Source organism: Nipponia nippon, unplaced genomic scaffold, assembly GCF_047370975.1.
Source record: "Nipponia nippon isolate SJK-2023a ecotype South Korea unplaced genomic scaffold, ASM4737097v1 scaffold_12, whole genome shotgun sequence".
NCBI lineage: Eukaryota > Metazoa > Chordata > Aves > Pelecaniformes > Threskiornithidae > Nipponia > Nipponia nippon.
The window spans coordinates 17,561,997-17,575,587 of record NW_028262313.1 but is presented as its reverse complement, the minus strand read 5'-3'; the positions used below and the strand labels follow the sequence as shown (position 1 = coordinate 17,575,587).

Sequence of the window (13,591 nt, the reverse complement as noted above, 5' to 3'; positions counted from 1 at the left end):
TAGATTGCTCCTTCTCATGGACATATTCAAGAAGAAATAAACTCCTGGTGTGCAGTCTGGGGTAAGAAGAAAATAGAAGTGAGCATGCAGGAAACCTGCAGTGCAGCAGGGACTGAGACTTCTGAGGAAGCACATGAAACGTTTTACCTGGAAATACAACAAAGTGTATGTTGCAGTTTACTGCAGCCTAAGAAGCCCTGAAGAATAGCTTGATTGAGATCAAGCCTTGAGAGTAAGGGGAAACCCTGCAAGGATAAAATAGGAAGACATTTGTTTACAAACCTTCTTTATTTCTGATCTCTCTCAGTCATTCTCAATTCTTTCCATACCCCAAATTACTTGTTCTGTTGTGTATTTTCAAAAAAACTGGCATTTGAGCTTAAAAGCCATTCTGATCTTTTTAGATGTGCTTGTTTTCAAGAACAGGTCTAGACAGATTTTTGTCAAAGCTCCGACCAGTTTGAGCTCCTGTCATTATAATGGGTGCTGACTTGTTTATGTATGCTTTCAGTGAATATTGCTATTTTAAATGCAATTTATGCTTGCTGATATTTTTCTGGAATTATAGGACTAAACAAATTAGACTCGCAAAAATTGTGGTTTTGTATGTGCATTTGTATATTCAAATGCATAAAACATAAACAAAACTGGATGGATATTGTGTACATGTGTGTGTTTTCTTGTCACCTGAACTGACCTGGTGAGGCCGCACTTCGAGTACTGTGTTCAGTTTTGGGCCCCTCACTACAAGGAGGACATCGAGGTGCTGGAGCGTGTCCAAAGAAGGGCAATGAAGTTGGTGAAGGGTCTGGAGCACAAGTCTTGTGAGGAGCAGCTGAGGGAGCTGGGGTTGTTTAGTCTGGAGAAGAGGCTGAGGGGAGACCATGCTGCTCTCTACAACTCCCTGAAAGGAGGTTGTAGCCAGGTGGGGGTCAGTCTCTTCTCCCTAGTAACAAGTGACAGGATGAGAGGAAACGGCCTCAAGCTGCGCCAGGGGAAATTTAGGTTGGATATTAGGAAAAACTTCTTCACCGAAAGAGTAGTCAGGCCCTGGCACAGGCTGCCCAGGGAAGTGGTTGAGTCTCCATCCCTGGAGGTATTTAAAAGACAAGTAGACATGGTGCTTGAGGACATGGTTTAGTGGTGGACTTGGCAGTGATAGGTTAACGGTTGGACTCGATGATATTAAGGGTCTTCTCCAACCTTTATGATTCTATGACCTCACTTAAAATTTTGACCGTTTTTCATGGTGCAAGCTTATATTCAAGCGGAATTTGTATATTGAATATTTGGGAATGCAACTGAGTATTTTGAACTTCTGTGAGTTGCTTTTCTAGCGTACAGCGTTGTTATGTGAAGTAAGGAAGGCAAGATATTGTTTATAAATGTGTCTTTGGCTAGTAGAATTCTTCATTACACTAAAAAAATTTTTAGTTAATACAAAAGTGGCTCTGTATGAAGTTTTATTTTATCCCCCCCCCCCAAAAAAAAAAAAACATTGATGCTTGTACTACAGGAAGACTTGTTCATAGGGAAATGTTTGTCTCATCAACAGAACAAGTGAGTGTTAGGAAAATATACTTGTCCGTCTGTTCCCTTTTGGTCTAGAATGTAATAGTCCAGGATTTAATTTTTTTCTGTTTATCAGTGTTAAATGAATGATGAGTAGATATTTAACACTGTTGTATTTGGAGTAAAAAGAAAAACAGAGCTAAGGAGTTTTTGTGACAGTATTGTGAATGCCTTTCTCATTTATTCTTTACCAACTGGTCTTGGAGTCTGTAGGTCTCCCTTACTCCACTGTTAATATTGCATTGAAAGCTCAAATGGGCAGAAGACTTTTATATCACTGTTTTCATCGTGTTCCCTGAGCAGTAAACTCTGAATTGTATTAGGTAATTTTTTTTCTCAAAGAGGGATCAACTGCTGAGCTAACAACTGATTTAAACCTTTTAAGAATTGCAAGCATTGCCTGATAGGCCTGTCCCATTGCTTCAAAGGAACCAAACAGCAAGGAGTATATTGCTGATTTTACTGTTTTGGTTGGACTTATTGATGATACTATAAATGTTGTTATCTATCTTCTGTTCTTGTAGCAAGTTTCCAGCTGTGTGTTGGTTCAGTCCATTCAGTATTTAGTCTGTTTTGAGAACATGAGGATTAAGAAACATCTGTCTCTTTCACACTTTCAAACACAGGAATATTTTGTAACTTCTGGCCTCTGTGGTTTGTCTTTTTATTTCCCATTAGCAGGGGCAGTATGTACAGTTTCTAATGGAGGTGGAATTTAAAGGTGGAATTTTCCTCAAGATGAGGGCAAGGTCATTACTCTTTCCCAGCTGCTGGAAAGCAAGTTTGCTCTTTAACATAGCCGGACGCAAATTGTTCAATGAAACATATTTTCTATTGGAAAAATGCCACTTCCGAGGATCTTCCAGATCCTTGGTAAGTGCTTTAATCACTGAACCAAAGCTAGTCTTTCATGGTCTGCCTTAGGGAAAGTGTTAGTAATTACACTAAGTAGAATGCCTCCTAAAGAGAATAAGAGGCCTTTAGCTTGGGGCTTAAGGCGCACTGCCGCTAAGTCAAATAGTCAGCTTGAGATATTTGGCCCTACATTGAAAATAATGAGCTGGAGAGTGGACCTGAGGCATACAGCTGGGTGGCTTTTTCAGTAAAAGCTTTGGAACTCCTTGCCATGGGATGCTCTAGATGTGAAGAGTTTAGATAGGTTCAGAGAGAACTGGACTAATTCTTAGAAGAAAAACAAATCATTATGGTCTGCTAAATACAGAAATATTTAAGAAGCTCCTGAGCTGCAGCTTGTTGTATTATAGGTGAAGGCATCTAATATATAACATTGTCAGTGAGGCAACAGTGAGCTAAATAGGTCAGTATGGCTGTTCTTACGTTCTTTGTGTGTTAATTGGGAAGAACAGTGATATGAACATGAGTCTGCCATATTGCAGGCGAGAGCCCTATCTACAAGACTTACTGTCTGTTTGTGTGGGATGTAAGAGTGGTGCCTGTTTTGCAAAACATTTCTAAGCTATCAGGCTCTTTGTTTCTCATTAAATTGAATTCCTGTTTTCTAGTCAATTTTTCCCTTAAGCAAAAAAAAAAGTAGGAAAGGAAACTCATGGATGATAAGTAATGGTTTGATGGTGAGGCTCAGTGAATGTCCGGTAGAGCAAGTTTATAAACTGGGAAATAAATTCAATTTTATTACAATTTTTGATGTAGGAGGGGCAGGGAAAATGTAAGAGTGAGAACAAAGAGAAGCAGGTAATTGTTGCTTAGCAAGAGGAATAATCCTCAAATAAGAAATACTCTAATAGGAACTGAGAATTTCTTTCCCTGCTGAAGTGTCTTAGTCATCTGGTGTAGCCTTTCTAGTGCTTCCACATCTGAGAAGTCCTCAATACATTTTTTGTTTTAGCAGCACTTTGGTATTTGGAGGCCAAACAATTACAGTCCTAGCACAGTTACAATTGTAGCTGGAGTCAGTGCTCCCATTAACAATAATGGAGGTTGGGTCTCTGCTCCTGAACACAGCACTCAACGTTCACCCATAATTGTCTATAAAATCAAATCATATCCACTTTATTATTTGACATTGCTCCCTCTGACAGTCCTGTAAACACATCAGAATTGCTTTTTTGGATGCTTAGTACATAACCCTTTGTATCCTTTGAGCCATTTCTGCTAATTTAAGATGTTCTAGCATGTTGCGCTGGGAAATAACTACTGAAGATGGTTAACCTATTGATCTGTTACCCCTTCCCCTGTGTATTGGGTTTGCGTGGCAAGGGTTTGGTAGTGCAGGGGGCTACAGGGGTGGCTTCTGTGAGAAGCTACTAGAAGCTTCCCTTGTGTCCGATAGAGTCAATACCAGCCAGCTCCAAGATGGACCCACTGCTGGCCAAGGCCAAGCCCATCTGTGATGGTGGTAGCACCTCTGGGATTAAATATTTAAGAAGGGGGGGGGCGGGGGGGGGGAGAAACTTTTGCAATTGCAGCCAGAGAGAGGAATGAGATTATGTGAGAGGAACAACTCTGCAGACAGCAAGATCAGTGAAGAAGGAGAGGGAGGAGGTGCTCCAGGCACCAGAGCAGAGATTCCCCTGCAGTCCGTGCTGAAGACCATGGTGAGGTAGGCTGTCCCCCTGCAGCCCATGGAGGTTAATGGTGGAGCAGATATCCACCTGCAGCCTGTGGAGGACCCCATGTCAGAGCAAGTGGATGCCCAAAGGAGGCTGTGACACCGTGGGAAGCCAGCGCTGGAGCAGGCTTCTGGGAGGACCTGTGGACCCGTGGAGAGAGGAGCCCACACTGGAGCAGGTTTGCTGACAGGACTTGTGACCCTGTGGGGGACCCAAGCTGGAGCAGTCTGTTCCTGAAGGACTGCACCCCAGGGAAGGGACCCATGCTGAAGCAGTTCGTGAAGAACTGTAGCCCATGGGAAGGACTTATGTTGGAGAAGTTCGTGGAGGACTGTCTCCCGTGGGAGGGACCCCTTGCTGGAGCAGGGGAAGAGTGTGAGGAGTCCTCCCCGTCAGGAGGAAAGAGCGGCAGAGACAACGTGTGGCGAACTGACCGCAACCCCCATTCCCTGTCCCCCTGCGCCGCTGGTGGGGGAGGAGGTAGAGAAATCGGGAGTGAAGTTGAGCCTGGGAAGAAGGGAGGGGTGGGGGGAAGGGGTTTTTAAGATTTGGTTTTATTTCCCGTTACCCTCCTCTGATTTGATTGTTAATAAATTAAGCTGATTTCCCCAAGTTGAGTCTGTTTTGCCTGTGATGGTAATTGGTGAATATTCTTTCCCTGTCCTTACCTCAACTCATGAGTCTTTTGTTATATTTTCTCTCCCCTGTCCAGCTGAGGAGAGGGAGTGATGAGCAGCTTGGTGGGCACCCGGTGTCCAGCCAGGGTCAACCCACCACAGCCTACATTGCTTTTCCCCTCCCATTTCTCTTCTATGCTTTCTCATTATCCGTAGCTCTCATGTTAATGTTAGTCTTCCAGATGAAATCATACGTATATTCTAAAAGAGTTTTTTATGTGGAGGTTTATAGTGTTTTGTAGTAGTAACATCGTCATTTGTTTGTAAGGAATGTAATGTTTGATTGTATTGTTTCTGTTGGTTTAGCATACACGTTTATGAATGTTAGTCATGAAAACAGACCAATTTATCTTATGAAAAAAAGGAAATAAAATCTTGATAAAACCTTCTAACTTTCAAAGCTCCTTCTGTTCGTTGTTTATGTATGGTTCTGCAGCCTGAATATTTTTAGACCAGTACTCCCATTGAAACCATGAGTTTTGAATGTTTAAAGAATGCATGAATACATCTTTATTGAGATCATCTTTGCTCCTATATTGTTCCAATTGCTTTGCATCTGCTCATACAGCAAACTTGATGGAAGCTTTTTTCTCTTTTGCTCAACTTAGCATACTTTTTTCTGTCTTCAGAGATATAATTGTTGCAGTGTTGTAACAGCAGAGTTTGTGCAAAAAAAAAGAACAATTTGTTGACTTGGAATAAGTACCTTGCTGTTTGCTTGGCTAAACTACATCTCATCAGAAGATTATTTTTATTTACTTTTAATGACCATTTCACTGTGCTATTTGCTCGGAGTGCTTTTCTTAAACTTGAACAGGCGTTTCTTCTTTTATCACCTCATCTTTGTTTTCCCCAAGAGCATTGCTGGCCTACCAAGCCATGATATTTTCCATGAAATGCCATGATCAGTGAAAAATGACACTGTCCAAGTCTTAAGGTGATATCAGAAACATTGCATGCATTTCCTAACAGAGGTCGGTTAAAAGAAGTGAAAAGAAAAAGAAGTAAAAAGATGTGAAACTCACATAGGTGGGTGTTTATTTCATTATCCTAGCCACTAAGGAAGAAGGATAGTCAAATTTAGTGATATAACAAGACTCTATCAAAATACATATGTTAAAGCTTTTTCATCTGTGCTTAAGTCTTTGCAATGTTAGCAAGTGTTTGCAATGTAAATGCTACAGGCTTTTCTAGGTCATTTAGCATTATATGAGAAATCACTGCTCTGACCCCATATGGTGAAGCGTCAGAAGCTAAACAGATTGGCAGGGCAGGGTCATAATGCACTATAATCCTTGAGGACATCAGATGCTGTTTAGCCAATTCAAAGCAGCTTGACATTCCTTTCACCAGTGACACTGTTTATTTCTCTGTAATAGTTCTGTCATAAAAACTAACTGCAGCAGACAGATTTGATATGAATTTCCTGAAGTAGTTTCAGGAGAGGTGGACAGGGTTTAATTCTAATATATATTGTGCATTAGTTGGTTCATACAACAAACCACATGTCTGGGAAGTGGAATAAATCTCTGGCTCTTGCAGTTTTTTCTGAATACATTACTAGGTCATGAGGGAAGAGGTTACATGCTTTGAAATAATGTGGTTTAGTAGTCAAATCACAGAATGATAGGCCTTCTACATTCTATTTTCATAAGTATTATCTGCTATTAATAAAAATCCCATTGCACTTTCTCTGATTTCTCTTATGCATTCATAGTATGAACAAGAAAAGTGGATCTACAGAAAGATTGCATTGGAAGGGACCTCGGGAGACTGTCTGGTCTGTCTCCTGATGCAAGATGGAATCCAAGCACAAGTAGATGCTGGCAGAACTTATCCTAAAAGATCTCTAATGATAGTAACTTCACACCTTCTGTAAGCAATCTGTTCCAGGGCTGCAATAATGTAATTTTTTAGGCTTCATTTTTAGCTCTTCTAACCATAAAAACAATATGATACCTTGCAAGAAGAAAAATGGTAGCTTTTGCATGAGAAACATTGAAGATATTTTTTTCCTAGTGAGCACAAATATTGTTTTTCTCTCCACTTATTGTTATGGTAAACCATAAAACCAGGACTTATCAGTACTTCTTACGTGTGTGTGTGTGTTTGAACACACGTATATATACGTAAACATGAAGACCGTAACGCCATCAACGTCATTTAGAAAAATCCTGTTAAAAATTGTTAGAGATTTATATTCCTGAAGCTGAAGGACTAGGAATATGGATATTCTATTCAAAGCAATCCTTTTTGCAAGTTTGAACTTGCTCGTTTGCACATCTCTCTTCTTCACCGTTAGAGATGATATAACACTTAGTGGTAATGTAGAGCATTAAGGATCTGACATTTATGACGTGTTTTTGTTCTTCTGCCCCCCCTTCATCTCAACTTCTCAATGGTTTTGTTTTACTTTTATCTAGTTGGTTTTATCAGACCAGAATTATATTCTATAAATACAATAGAATTGTATTTAATGTTAAATATCGGTGTTAAACTGTATATAAAAATATTTCACATAGAATATTCATGTTTGAAGGTGTGTGCTAATGGTATTGTTTTTTTCTCCTATGTGCAAACTGTATTTAGAGGCTGGTTTATGTTATTCAAGGTCAATTTTGTGTTTTAACTCCTAACTAATTATAGAAATATTTATTTAAATACTGATCAGGCTAGAATTGCAGCTTGAGGTATATTTGCTATGAATACACAGTGAATGAATCTGTGGACAGTGTATATGATCTCACAATACAATTATTTATATAATTTAATTATAAATGGACCTGTGAAAATATTGTCTATTTTTTGGATGACAGTTGCAGTCAGAGAAGAATGTCTGCTTTTCTGCTGTTATCTGGGATGTTATTCAGCCTGAAATACAGGCTTATTTAGCTCAGGCACTTCAAAATGTCCTTTAATCTCCACAAACTACTGTGTTCTGAGAAACATCGTTGATCATCCATCTCTAAAATTATCTCATGGCATTGTTCCTCTTGTTACAATGTTTGTGGCTTTTTCCTCTCCCACTTTTTGTTTTTTGTAGATTCATTTAAATATACTTTGATTAGTTTGTTTTCCCTCTTTTTAAAAATAAGGTTTCTATCTGTTTTGTCTCTTCTCCTTTTTCAGTTTTACAATAGATTTTGAGTTCAACCATAAATCATTGGGTTTTAGATGTCCTAGATCTTATTTCTTTTTATTTCTCTGCTAGGAAAACAGAAACAAAAAAAACAGCAGCAATTTTGACCAACATTCATATCAAACTCCATACTCTCCTAGTTTGTTTGCGTTTTTTTGTTTGTGGGTTTTTTTTTTTTTTAATACATAAAACAACTTGTTCAATAGTGTCATTCTAAAAGAGTCCAACATGGTACAATATTTGATCTTTCTTTGTGTCTGCTTTGACTACTCTTTTCAGCAAGTAATACATGTAATACTCTTACACATAATTCCCCAGACTGTCTTAAGAGCAATGCTCCTACAAAAGCTGTTCCAAATTCATGAAAAGCAGAAGAATGTATAGCAACTTTGTAGCATTTCTAGTCTTATTATGGTATACAGGGATATTTTTCCTGGCGTCATTAATAGACCCGTGGTCTTAAACAATTAATTCCTGTTTCAGTTTATTGTATTTTGTAACGCCAAGCTAAGAAAATTTGTTCAAATGCTTGGCTTGCTCAGATGATGTTTAAATTTTAATCTGCAGTGAATAACAAATGTGGAATTCTTTTGTTATCTGTCAGCATTTTATATTGTCCAGTGGGAATCTTGTGCAACTTCAGAGGAGTCCCATCTGTTTTTCTGTTCTTCTCATTATGCCAATCAAAAAGCCACTTCTAATAGTATGAGAGAGCCACACAACATTTTTGGTTGAGTCACAGAAGAAAATGAACCTCCCCTACCCCCCTGCCATGAAGAGGTTTTTTTAGTTCTAAGAATTTGCGTTTTCTGAATAGAGCACTCAGTGAGTTACTTTTTAACTCAGATTTTAATTAGTTGATGTAATAACTATTGACTTTGCTGTAGGGATATGCCAGTATTATTGATATGACAATTAAATGCAAAATGATTAGTCTATTAAAGAAGTACTAATTGACTTTTGTCTTACTAGGCTAAACTATTAAGAGCTGATTGGTCAAAATAAAGTGAGCTGTATCTGTAATTATTAAGCTCTGGATTTCACTTCTTATGCTACTTATATTTTTTTTTATGCTTTTATTTGAATAATCCTCTGAATTGATAGATGCATGTTTTCAGGTGAATTTTAATTTAGCATGAATAGAAATAGCAGTAGTTTGTGTTTATTGTTGATGCAGTAGTGGAATGGTTTGTAGACAAAGGAGGAAGCTTTCTAGATGATCTGGAAATTGTTATATTTTGATGGTCCTGATAGGCTTAAGCATGTTTATTAATAAGATAATTATTCATTGTGCTTAATACGTTAACTTGACTTCCCTGTAATGTAGTGTGGCTTCCTCAGTTTGCAAAGTAGGTGCAAGTTGTGCCTAACAGTATTTGTTTAAAGTTGATCCCTCTTGTCTTGATAGGAGCTTATGTTCATTTTGTTTGGATGCAAATGATTGCACAAGAAATGAAGTACTGTGACGGGTTTTTTTGTCCTGACCTTTTCTGCATTGTCCTTACAAACACCATTGTCTTATTTGAAGTGAAACCTTGGCTGCTTTGTTGTATATAGGCACAGGAGTCATCCTTTTCTGTTTGGGAAAAGTCTTGTCAACTTTGAAATTTTGAAAATATATGAAACACGAAACTGTTATAACAATAGTTTTAATATACCAGAATGAGTTTAACACCTTTTTCTCCTACGCTATATAGGTAGAAAAATAATTTTCCCCTTAGAGTTAAATTTTAGTTGTGTTACTGATACAGAATTGAAATGTTTAACTGTTAAATTGAAATGAAGCTGTTGCTGACAGCTCTTATTTATCAATTGTAATAGTTTGTTTGTACTAAGCATTGCTCTCCCCTCTTTTCCAGTCCAGGTATAAAGGGCACTGATGTAGCTTCACAATCAAGATATAGGAAGAGAAGGTAAGACTTGAAGGACATAAATTAATGCTAATGAGCTTATTTTGCTGTTTTGGATTCAATTTTTGCCTTATGTTCCACTGCTTAGAAGGCTCTGTACTCTTCTTGTGAAATTATATTCTTGTATTTTTACTTTAATGAGAAAATAATGTTTTAAATTCTATGGAAAATTTTTCCCGTTGTGTCAGTGTGGTACTTCCGGTTTTCACAATGTGTCTCGGTTTGTCCTTTGTGGTGTAGGACAGTGGGTAACTCTGGGTTGTTGATGCTCCTTCATCATACTAGTCTTAGAGTTTAAGCAGAAACTTACAAAAAAACCCCCTTTGTATTTTTCAAAAATTCACTTTTAGGTAATTCATTATTGTCTATTTTTTGTGTCCAAATAGCATGGCTTAAAATATGTACAGCAATCATTGAAAGGAAACAAAGTGAAATTGGAGCATGTGTGTGTGTGTTGCACAGAGTACCAACAATTTTTCTTAGTTGTGTTGCTGGTGAGTGCTTAGAACTACAGGCCTTATTTGCTTTGGGGTTTGTTTGTTTTTTAGTTTTTGTTTGTTTAAAATGCACATATTGTATCATTTCAGGAATATCTGAGATGCTTCAGTAGTAAACATAGTGTTGTGAGAGGACAAATGCTGATGTTGAGGTGAATCGTGTGGAGATGGGAAGAAGGAAATGGCATACCAGGAGCCATAAAAGTGCCTCCAGTTTTCTCTCTAATAGTGCTCTGTGTCTTGGTTGATAACATATCAAAGGAACAACAAGAACAGCTGTCTGCTTTGTTATAAAACTGCCTATACATGCTGCTCCCCAGGCAGCCCATCCCCTAGTCCAGGGGATCACTAGACTAAGAGCACGTATCAGACATCTGCCTGCCTTCTTAAATCTGTTGTTCCCCTCCTCCCAGGCCAAAATCCATGTGATTATAGTCTCAGTATGTCAACAGACAGGACTTCTTGAAGCCATACAGTTCAGAACTATTTTTCTGTTTCTGTGGAAAGGACCAAAAAACAACTTGAAGAGTGAGTGAGATGGCTTAAATTGAACTGAAGGAACTAGTTTTAAATGCCTGGAACCAAAAGTACACTTTATGAAAGAGGGTGGAAAGGAAGAACAACTTTGCTAGTGGAGTTCAGAGAGAATTGTGAAGGTGTTGGTACAGCAGAATATACTTATATCTGAGCAGAAATTGAGGTAGGGACAAAAAGATATGTAACCCTATAGTTGAGACCCAAACATGATCCAGAAATTAATGCAGTCAAATGTTTAGAAAAGAAAATCTCATAATATGAAAAGTAGACATGAAGAGTGACGAGTTCTTAGTGAACTAGACTGAAATTTGTATCACAGAGTATGTTGCACTTTCAAGAACTGAGGCAGCCGAGAAGTGAATGAATGTTTTACTCAGTTTTAAAAGGTATTGAATTCTTTATCTCTAATACACTGTAGATGGAGTCAAGGTTCTTGCTTGTTTGTGGAGTGGGAACGGTAATCTAGAAGTAGAAGAAAATAATTAGGTAGAAGTCTAGGATGCTAATGCTGATAATTATGCAATTAAGTAGAAATATTACAGAAGGTTCCTGATGCAGAATTATCTTAACAGGAAGAAGCATAACACCATCATGGTTTTTCAGTCGCGGATAAAGAAATCACTAGTTTCTAACCATAAGAATAGCCATTTCAAAAAAAAAAAAAAAGGAAATAACACATTATATTTTCTGTCAGCTTTTTAGCTGAGTATTTTGTTTTGCTGCAAGCAAATCACCTGAAAAATTATTTGCTGAAGTAGAATTTTTTTACTACAAGAGACTAGTTTAAAACACGCTTGATTTGGCAATCTAAAAAAAAAAAAATCAAATAATTACCACAAAGGTTATGTTCCTTAGATTATGCACTCCACTTTATATTTTTGAATGCAGGCCAATGTTCTCCAACTAACCATTTCAAAAATCTTTAAAAGTGTTTAAAAAAGAAACAAAAAAACCACCCCGAAATAATTCTGCAAATCTTTAAAAAATGTGTTTAGGTAGCTTTCTAATTATGTATGCAAAACTGAACTAGCTTCTTTTTTTCCTTCATTACATTCACAGAACCTCAGTAAGAAACATGTTTCATTTAAATAAAGATCTAAATGCAGTAAATCAGACTGTATATTTGTACAGGACTTTCAAAGAAATTTGAGCATTGACTGTTTCAGCTGTAGGTCCATTATATATCTTACAGCTGAATACATGAGATAAATAGTGATTTAAATAGACAATGTCAATAAATATCTGAAGGAAGGAATGGAACATCTTGGTATTTGGGAGAAAAATTATCTACAAATCATGATCAAGAATGGCAGCTAGAGCAGATCAACAAACTATAGGTAAATAAAATGTTCTTGGAAAGCTTGAAAACTAACAATATTTGGAATGCTTTTAATTAAGGTTTTGAGGCAGCTGTTCAACTATGACATGTAACGTAAATGGGATCTTGTATAATCCCGTGTTCATTTATATAAGTGGAAACAAGTAATAAAATTAGTAACGCTTGAAGTATGAAATTCCTACCGTTATGTTTAAAAAGTTACAGTTCTGTCTTTTGGTGTTTCCTAGCAGCAGTAGAAAGTCAGGTAATAATACTATGTCTGTATGGCATTTTAATTTAACATGCTGTTATCCAAAGGTTTGTTTGGATCATTCCAGTAGGTGTTAAATGTGGGAGAGCTTTTTTGATAAAGCTGTTGAAAGTTTGTAGGTTTGGGGGTTTTATAGGATTTGACAGGACTGTTATGGAATTTTGAATTAAAAAGAGGAGGGAAAAAAAACCCAGACTGTGAGCTGCTGAACAGCATCCTATAATGAAAGAAAGGTCAAAGTGATTCACTAATTTTAGTTTTCTTACGGGTGACTTGATATCTCAGATCTTGCTTTCAGAGGTGCTGAACAAGTGCAAAATTTGTAGAAATCAGTCCATTTGTGGTCATAAGCAGTTTGGAAATGAAATGTTTGTTGCTTGTTATTTGGTACCATTTGATATTCAGTGGTAACGATCAAAACCTGGAGCTAACTGGAATTTTTTTTGTCAAAGTCTCCTGTGGTGCTGTACATGGAATGTTCTTCCAAAAAAGATTTAAAACTCAATTGTGAAGTCTCATTAATACTATGATCTATTAGGTTATGCTTTTCTGTTTGGCTATAGGGATTTTTTCAAAGCTGTAGAGCTCTGAATGTGTGGAATGCATGTCTTTGAAACAACAGAGAATGCTATAACAGGTATGCATATCCTGTCCTTCCCAATCTTTTTTTGGAAATGAAATGTGAAACCTGTTCCCTGTTGAAATAGAAGCAGAAATGACCACCTCACTTGTCTTCTTCGGCAGGGCTAATTTGAATCTTTTATTTGATGTAGTGATAACACTTGAGACAGAAGAAAAAAAAAAAGAAAACATGAAGTATGTTAGATTAGTTTACTATCCCTATATGCTGCCTTCAGGAGGATCCTTCCCTTATATCTCTGATCTGAGAGGCCAAGCATAATGCTGCCTCCTACTGAGGATTTCTTTTTGTTTCTTTTTTTTCTTTTCTTTTCTTAAATGTTTTCTGTATGCCTTTTCAACACAAAGTGGGTCATCTTCAACTGCGAGCTGTTAAGCTTTTGCAATCCAATTTTCAAGAAAATTAACCAGCTCTTTCTTACCCAGATCGTATGGGAGCC

At 37.5% G+C, this 13,591-nt stretch overlaps 1 long non-coding RNA gene across 1 annotated transcript in view; it reads left to right on the top strand.

Annotated features, from left to right (window-relative positions):
* The window catches only part of LOC148056732 (uncharacterized), a 150,029-nt gene that overhangs the window by 122,730 nt on the left and 13,708 nt on the right, over window positions 1-13,591 (top strand). Inside the window, exon 2 of the long non-coding RNA XR_015702612.1 lies at window positions 9,839-9,892. This is a non-coding gene — a long non-coding RNA (uncharacterized LOC148056732). The remainder of the gene's footprint in view (window positions 1-9,838; window positions 9,893-13,591) is intronic.